Below are 9,814 nucleotides of genomic sequence, written 5' to 3'. Positions count from 1 at the left end.
TATATAATTAGTTACAGTTGTAAAGTTGTCCCATCAAAGGTTGGTGAGGCATCAGTGTACTACACCAATCATAATAGAGGAGGGTGTTTGTCCAACGGATAATAACTGTTTATGTTTCATATTTTTATCATGACAAAAACCATATTATATTCATTCATCCAAATAAGGAAGTTAGTCAACAAGACTTTTCAAGAATTAACAAAGAAGTTTGCAAGTGACCTGGTCCCTACAAGACTGCGATGTGAAAAGGTGAAAAGACAGCTGTCAGAAAATCCGCCACCTCTGAGGCGGTAGGTGCACAACTTTTCCAACAGCAGGTCTTCAGCCAATGGGATGGTTTCAACGAATTTGTGGTGATCTCATTCCATCAAAATCAAATTCAAGACTTGGCAAACTAAACTTGGATTTTCTCTGCAAATTCTCAAGCTTGAACAGAAGGTCATCTTCAATGAAGAACATTGCTCAACTCAACAGAAGGACCAGATAGAGTAAACAAGAATCTTTGTTGTATTTAGAGCTTTGTCTCTATGTACTTACATTGTAAATCTGTTCCTAATCTATCAAGGATTCAGATATTTGTTTCGGGTTTGGTAAAGTGTAAATCGGTTAAGGTTAGCTGATTTAGTGAGCAACATTGTTTTGTTGCTCAGTCAAATTCTAAGCCATCTACTGTTAAGTGGTTTAGTGGGCGGTGTGGTATCCGCTTAGCGAATTCTAAGTTATCTAGGGGTGATAGCCTAGTTGGCGGTGTTGTATCCGCTTAGGCTCTTCAACTAATAGGTAGATTACTTGATCGTGAGATTAATAAATTTTTCTCACATTGGTTCTAACAAGGTTTCACTTTTTCTTGAGAAGATTAGTGAATACGGTTGTAAATTTTGTGCAATATATCGTGTTTTTACTCCCTTGATCAAGGAGGTTTCCACGTAAAATCATTGTGCAAATTTAGCCATTTACTTTCGGCATTTGTTTCAACTACTGTTCTTGCTGAGTCAAGGGACCTGGTCCAGGGATGTATAGTAGATGTTGACTACTGTCTGGCTTACAATCTGTTCATACTGTGTCAAGGGACCTGGTACATTGACTGTTAGTGGATGCACCCATTCCAACAGATAGCCATATATTTGGAGTTCACTGGTCCGACGTTGGTGACTCTTCTTTTAATAGTAACTGTTCTCTTGAGACTTGGTATTGTTACAGATGGGACATTGAACCAGGATCTTTTGAAGCATTTGCATTCACGAACCACCTAATCAAACGTAACAACAATCTTATCTGTATTTCCCTCAGCTATAATAGGTTCCCCTGAATGAGGGTCCGTTTGTCATGCTGCATGCACAATAGGACATGTTGATTTAGAAGCACCAAAAGATAAACAGATATATGGAAAACTACATCTGCATTGAGTAAAGACCTGTTGTGCAATTGCAGAATTGGTAGATGCTGGTGACCAATGTGGGTGCAGGGACATGAGCAACACGACAATGCCAGACACATGAGGAGTTGCCGTTGATGTTCCTGATTCAAATTCGTAGGGAGTTTCCGCAGAAGGAACAACAGCCAATATATTGACTCCTGGAGCTGCTATAACTGGCTATAACATCAGACGTTAATTTTAGAAATATTGTGCAAGTAGCATATGATATCATGTTGCTTGGAATGGTTTTGTCTGGCCAACTCGATTTCCAAATGCATTGGTCTGTTGGTGCGGAGCCATAGTGAGTGAAGGTATTAAGAAGAGGTAGACCTAAATTTCTTTGAAAAATGTGTCAAAAGACCTATATTTTCTTGTAATGCACAAATACTTGGCAAAAAAGGGTAAAATGTAGGAAAAAGATCTATTTAGTTGAAAAATATGGAGATCATATAGTGAATTGCAAATTAATTACTTAGATTTGAATTGAGGCATTGTTATGTGAATGTAATTGTTATAGATACAATAATGAGTTCCTACATAGTTTTCTACTTAGTAATACCTATAAATTCATGCCTTAAGATTGTGGGGGGCAATAGAATTGGGACCTCGAGATGAGAAGGACGCAATATGTGTTGAAACAGGCTTTCCAATACGAGTTTTGGTAGAACCCAGCTTTACTTGTGGATTCCTGCATTATATTTTGTTGATTTTTTTAAGCACCAACAATGTGATTTAATGATTCACTGTACTTAGCAAAAAGAAAAGAATGGGATATTTTGGTTTACCTGGAATATATAATGTAATCGAGTAATTGAACTCCACTGTCGAAACTTACTCCAATACGTGGGAAGTCAGAAGCATAATAATTCTAGGTTTCTGGTTGGATTCTTACGAACAATCAATGCCAAGCCTCTAATCACCTGGAGAACATGTAGAGATGTTCCTAAAACATTCTCGTCTCCTTTAACTAGGAAGCGAAGCACCACTTTTCCAGCCGCCCGTGTATTACTTGTACTTAAGGTGTCATAATAGCTTCAAAATCCATAATTCATGTTGTTTAGTTGCAGTTAAAGAGAAAGTCCCCTATGGAGACAAAGAATTAGCCCTTGTAATGGCAAACAAGAATTCAGTATGTCATTAGGTACATACCGACCATCATAATTCCATTCATGACAACATGGAAAGATGGAAAACCAACACTGGGCATATCAATATCAACAAACCGAGGTGCGTTTATGACAATACATTGTGATAAAATATCAACTCCACCATGAATTGGTTCATCAATACCCTTAATTATATCATCAAAGTCACATCCTCCAATATGACATAATGCATAAATATGTCATTTTACTTGTCCTCAACAAACATTTACGGACTCCAACTTTAGGAATATACAAGTAGACAGTTAAGCTTGCACAAAGTTGAACAAACAGACACATACATCCTAAGTGTTGACCTACGTGTATTATGTCATGTAGGAGTCATGTTTCTACTTGTTCAACTTTTTATAAGATTAAGTGTCTAATTGTCTACGCCCAAGACTGTGCCGCAAATATTCCTTCTACTTGGAATGAAAGAGGAAAACCTGTATCAAGGACATCTATGATGATGCCATCTTCCATGTTGGCTTGATTAAGGAGGTTTGTTGGAGGAGAAGGTGTTGATAGACACAGGTAATCCCAGCTTCTTGTTGTTTGTAACTTGCATATGTGATTTGGAATCACATGGACAACATCAGGTAATTCTGCAACAAATTCAATGAGGGATAACTTAAAATACAGTGTTGAGTATTTAAGTTTTTATGTGCCAAATTTGAACTTTTCATACTAGAGATTAGATTTTTTTCCCTGCAATCTTTTTGGCTTGAGATATTGTTAACTTTGAAGCGAAACCAGAGAAACCATGTTTATAACTGTAGACCATTAAATATCTTGTAGCTTCTTCACTGCGTCAGGAGAAAACATAAATACAAATTACTAACCTGTGGAGGAGGAAAAGAGAAATCAATGTGTTGATTTTCCTTCAAGTTATGTTAAAACTTCCGAGGACAGAAGTATTTGATGGTGAAATGATGTTGTGAGTTGTGATCATCATTTTGTCTTCTTCCCATGTAAACAATATGAACCTTTATATTTAAGAATCCTATTATCTTTACCATGATGAAGTAATTGTGTGAGACGAAAGAAATTACAGATTAATTAACCAGTATTGATGTACTCCTTTTGTATTCGACATGTGCATAAATTGCCAAGACATTGAACAAGTTGAAGAGAAGGAGAAGAGCAGTGAAAGCCAATTTATATGAAAGAAAGTGATTGATGCTAATTTTCTGGTATTAAGTTGTTTTGATGAACAGCCTTTGACATCAGTCTCCGCTATTTATACTAACTAGTATATGGGCACGTACGTTGCACTTTTACTTCATAACGATGAATATAAACTATTAAAAATGACATAATTTTTACAAAAATAGTATTTGAATTACAGTAAAAGTATAAAAAGTAAAATGACAAACGTTTTTAGTGTATAAACTTATTAATGAAAGGGAAATGTGCGATTTAACTTTAAAAAAAATGTTTGTAGGGTATAGTTAACTTGAAGATTTTATATTTGCATTTATTCCTCCCTTTATTATAATTTTGATATAGAAATTTTATATTTTTTTTAAAAGAATAAATAAAGTAGTAAAAACAAACATGGAGGCACACTATCTTATGATTAACTTCCTTAAAATGTCTTTTTTGTCTCATAGAATAGAGAAAATATTTAAATTCTTCCTTAAAATGTCTCTCTTGTCTCGTACAATAGAGTAAAAATGTTGAAATTAAATTAATGATTACACAGGTTATACATTTCAAAAAGATAAAATGGTTCACGTTAATTAGTAAAATATCAAATTCTCCTTCTCATTAAGTAATTCAAATTTATAAACAAGAAACTTATTAGAAGGAATTAATGAAAAAGATTTAAAGCGCAATGATAGGTATTTAAATTATGTAATTAGATAAATAAAATATTAATATTTAATTAAATAAATCAGATTTCAATTTAGTCGATGACCAAATTGACAATATTAATATTTTTACAATTAAAAGTTTTTCAAAATATATTTTATATATTTTTGTTAATAAAATAATAGTAGCAATATTAGGTCAAAAAAATAAAAGATCTTCTAACTTCTTCAGCACTTTGGTGTATCATTTTTTTTGACTTTGGAAATTGAATCTCACGATTATTTTAATATGAAGTGTATAAAAAATATAGATTTCATCCATAAGAATATGTAAGAATGATTCTTTACAAATATTTAAAATTTAAGATGCAAAAATGTAATTATTAATAATTTGAAATTAGAATATCTTGTAGGCGTTAATTGTTTTAAATGCCTTATACACTATTTTTATGATTGTATTTGTCTCATTTTCTAAAGCAAAAAATACACCCTTCAATCAAATATATTCTTAAAACAAAATTACAAGTACAAAGAAAAAGTATCATGTATAGGAGCAAGTTTAGCATAAGGTTACCAACGAAAAGTAGAAAAATTGTAAGACAGTATTTTCCCTGTTTTTTATTGATAATGAAAGTTGAAACAAAGTTATAGTAATAAATATTCAACTTCTGACCATAAAAAAAGTTATGATCTTTGTAAGGCAAGTTAATGAAAATGATATTCAACTACATAAACGGAGGGATCTTATCATAGTTCTGATCTCGACAAATAAGTAAAAAAAAGAACAAATACATCAAACTTCCATATTCTAGAAATTAAAGTTCTATTCATCCCTATAATCACATTATGCCTTGCATCTTGACACAAATCCTCATGCATTGAAATTTTTTTCCCTTGACTAAAGCTTCTCTAGTCTTCCACACACAAAAATTATATCATATGTAAATCTTTCTATGAAAATACAGTTAAAAGATTTGTATTTATAGGAAAAAAATATAACTTCGAAATATGAAGATTCATTCACTTACAAAGTTGAAAGGTCAAGTGTTACAAAAATTAAAGACAAATATTAATTAAGAACAAAAATTTATTTCGAAGATGAAACACATACATATATCTATTTAAAGGAATAATTGTTATTTTTTTAAAATATAATTTACTCACATGTATACTAACTAAAAATATTATAGAATTTCTACTATTTACTATTTAATTAATTAAATATTTTAATACCATTTGAATTTAACATAAGAGTAAAGTGATAATTCAAATTTTTTACCTTAAAAATTTTTTCACTTGATTAAAGCTTCTCTAGTCTTCCATACACAACAATTGTATTACATATGAATCATTCTATGAGAGTACTAATTGAAATACTTGTATGTATAGGAAAAAATATAGCTTTGGAATATGTAGATTCACTAACAAAGTTGAAAGATCAAGTATTACGACAAATTAAAGATAAATACTAATTAAAACATAAATTAATTTTGAAGATAAACCATATACAGATACCTATTTAAAGGGAGAACTTTTATTTTTATTTTTTCTATTTAATTTACTCTCATGTACTCACATGTACACCAACTAAAAATATTATAGAAATTCTACTATTTACTGTTTAATTAATTAAATATTAAATAACATTTGAATTTAGTATAAGGACCAAATGATAATTAAACTTTTTACTTTGAATCTTCCCACTTATAATAAGATATTATTATGGCTTGTAGTATAGTTTTATATGTCATCTAATTTATCGTCATGTGATTTATAAATTGTAAGTTTCCGTATGACGCCCTAATCACTTTTCAACCGAACACATTAAGCATTGAATGTTGCGGTGGTAATTGATTTTTTTTCTAAGAGTGATAATATACGAGTACATCATATTGAGATTGAATATATGACTAACGGTGCAGCGTACAATTTGTATATAGGTTTTCCCTTATGTTGCCCAACAACAAATAAATATTTTTAAATCTTAATGCAAATAGGTCTGGACTTTTATTTACTTTTTATTTTTCACAAATGATTTTATTGCTTTTTCAATTAAAGTTCAACCAAACGTATGGTAAATTTGAAATTGTGTTTTAGAAATCAAAATAAGTAGATAAGTATTGAGTAGATTTTGATCAAACTCTTTATAAGGTGTTTTCGATGACAGGAAGTATATTTTTTAAATATAATTGTGCATTTGTTGGAGAATTAATTTTGAATCAAATTTATGGCAAGTACTAACCAAAGCCTCTTATTAGAGATACTACAAAAGCTAGGGCATGTGGAAGAAAGGCTTCCTTTCAAGTACTTGGGAGTCCTTCTATCCACTAAGAAATTGTTGTTCCATAATGCCTACCATTAGTAGAAAAGTTTACTGGTAAAATTCATTGTTAGTCAGAGAAATTGTTATCATACTCTTGGAGGCTAGAACTTATAAATCAGTCCTATTTGGGATGCAAAGCTATTGGGCACAAATATTGTTTTGCCAAAGAAAAAGGGTTAAAATGCTAGAAGCAGAATGTCGAACATGTCTATGGATAGGTCAAGTGAGATCTCAAAGAAGTCACTAGTAGCATGGGATAGAATTTAACAGGATAAAAAGGAGTCTTAAATTTCATTGATCTCAAGTTGTGGAATAAAGTTTCTATTTTGTAAGACTTGCGGACCATTGCTATGAAGAAAGACATTTTGTGGATTAGATGGATGAACAATAATTATATCAAGAAGAACAACTTAGAGTTAATGATCAGTCCCAAGAATGTAGCTTGGGCTGTGAAGAAGATTATTGAAAGCCAACAAAGTCTTGCGACACATAAATTCTTCCAAGTTTCTATTATCACACCTTTGTAAGAATAGTTCAAGATTCGGAAAGCTTATGTAGCTATGAAGCCCCAGATGCCTAAAGTGTCATTGAAGGGCCTCACTATCCATGAAGGCATACATCCAAGATCCAAATTCACTTTGTGTCTTGCAAGACAATATAGATTGTCAACGTAGAGTATATAGTCTTCTAAAGATTGGAATTCAAATATGCACCAATCGTCACACCCCTTTTTGCGCATGGAGGAAGGATTTTTTCAATTTAAGTGACGATATTGATTATTATTTTTTTATTTTGGAGTTGCCACTTGTAATTGAGTTATGTGTTCCAAGTAACCTTTTCGTTTACCCCTAACAAAAATGAAATAAATCTTTATTTTTTTTATCTACGAACAAGAAATTCGGGTAAGAAATTATGTTGACCGAGAAGAAGGTATTATGCATCCCTCTAGTTTCGTCGTTCTAGCACGGTAAGTTTTATTGACTCATACTTGACTTAAATTTTCTTAGTATTAGTCTTTTGGATATATTATCACATGTCATGAGTTGCTCAGATATATCTTATTTGTTAAAGTTTTATTTTATCTCAAACTTAATGTGTAACCTCATTCTTGGTCTTGATGTTTTGAGACATAACAATCTTCTTTGCATCAAACTTATTAACTTGATCTAAAAGTCCTAAGGAAGTTAATTATATGTTTGGACAAAGTGCGCTACCACATCCTTGAATCTTTTTTATATCTGAAAAAGATGTGCAACCACATCCTTTATTCAAACAAATATTCTTAATGTGCCTAAATTTTTATCTAATGTAAATAAATATTTATTACTTGCAAAAAAAATTAAATAAAGTAAGCAAATCTAAACTTCTTTAATACGATACCAAATTTTTGATTATTTCTATATGTATTATTTTTTGGTGCATTAAAAGTTAATGTTGGAACATACATTTTCTAATCCCATTAAACAATAAGGAATTGTTAAAAATGAATCTCACTTTTTGTTGATAAGTAAAACAACAACAACTTTTTAGTTGAATAATTTTTATTTTATTATTATTGATATGTAAGTTAAGACAAAACAACACCACGACCTGTTTATTTAAGAAATAACGGCTAAAGAATAAAATTTATTAATACAAATAAACATCAAGTAAAGCTAACATTATACATTAAATAAATATATTAGCCTCAACCCAATATTCATTTCAATGACTTACAAGTGAATCAAAATTATAACAAAACTTATCATAGAAATACATCAAATTTCATAAATATAAAAAAAAGATAAGGTCAAATTTAGTACCACAATATCTTGACCGAAGCTCGATTAAAACGCCCAAAAAACATTAATAGATTATCTGTAATTGTTACACCCTCAAAATGAAGGTAGCTAGACTCTCACATGTACCTAACAAGGTTACTAACTTGTTAATAAAGTGTTTTATAGCTTATATAATTGATTTGAAGTCATTTGGAGGTCAAACGTCCAAGAACGTCCAAGACATTCGAATGTTGGTCTTTAGACGAGGTAGCGAGTCCTTGTATGTTTTCCTTGTTTTTTTGTGTTAAGCAGTGTAGTTGACCCTAGTACCCTAATAAACATGTCAAGGGTCAAAACGTCTGGTATGACTCCCCGGGGACCACCCGAAGGGCCCCCCTAGGAGGACCCAAACCTTGGACAAGAGGCTGCGCAGCGCGCAGAAGAAAGAATGAGACCTTGCTATCGCGACGCGTGCATAGCATGAACCTCAATGTCCCTAAAATTATTTTGGGCAGATTCAGGAGGCTGCTCCGTGACACGCAGCCCACTCCCAGATCCAGTTGCGTCGTTTTTAAATCAATTTTTACATTCCTAAGAGTCCCAATTCGAATGGGAGTGCTGTGGTAACTTAGGGGGACATTTATTAACTGATTTTATGACCTTTTAAAACCCTTTACCATGACAAAACCCCAATACCTATTAAGAAATCAAATTCCCAAAAGTTCTCTTCTCTCCCAAAACCTCCATTGAAGACCAAACTCAAGAACAAGCTATGAAGTTGGATTCTTGAAGATTTTTTTTTATTTTCAAATGCTTTTTAATGTATAATGTATGGTGATCCTTCATCCCTACATAACCGTTCATCTATGGAATTCTTTCAAAGGTTTTCAAATCATGATTCTAAAGTAAAAAATCCTAATTTTCAATCTAGCCATGAGTTCATTCTCAAATTGATTTCAAAAGCATTCTACTGACTTATATATATTTATTTACTTATTTTATGATGAATTTCTATCCAATTTTATTAAGAACCTATGATCCTCAAAATTTCTCAAATTGGCCTATAATATGGGTCTTGTGATCTTGATTTCATATTTATAGAATTGTGAGTAGATTGTATTGAATTGTCTATTGCTATTACTTTATATATCAATTGAATATGAATTGTGGAGGAATCATCAAAGATGATCATTATCTTTGAGATATTATAAGTTAACCTATTTCTTCTAATTACCCTAGAAGTACATTGAACTGTGTTGATTGGTCTGGTCCACTTATGATGGCAGTGTTTACATTCTTGTACATGTTTATGTGTTATGATAATGGCTTTTAAGGCATTATATACAAGTTGAATTTAT

General features: G+C 31.5%; 1 pseudogene; it reads right to left on the bottom strand.

The window, feature by feature from the left end:
* Nucleotides 1–339: 339 nt before the first annotated feature.
* Nucleotides 340–4,621, bottom strand: LOC107024955 (annotated as a pseudogene).
* Between the last annotated feature and the right edge of the window lie 5,193 nt (nt 4,622–9,814).

This window comes from Solanum pennellii, chromosome 7 (assembly GCF_001406875.1).
Source record: "Solanum pennellii chromosome 7, SPENNV200".
NCBI classification, from domain to species: Eukaryota; Viridiplantae; Streptophyta; class Magnoliopsida; order Solanales; family Solanaceae; genus Solanum; species Solanum pennellii.
Note: the sequence above shows the minus strand (reverse complement) of the source record. Positions and strands in the feature narration are given on the sequence as shown.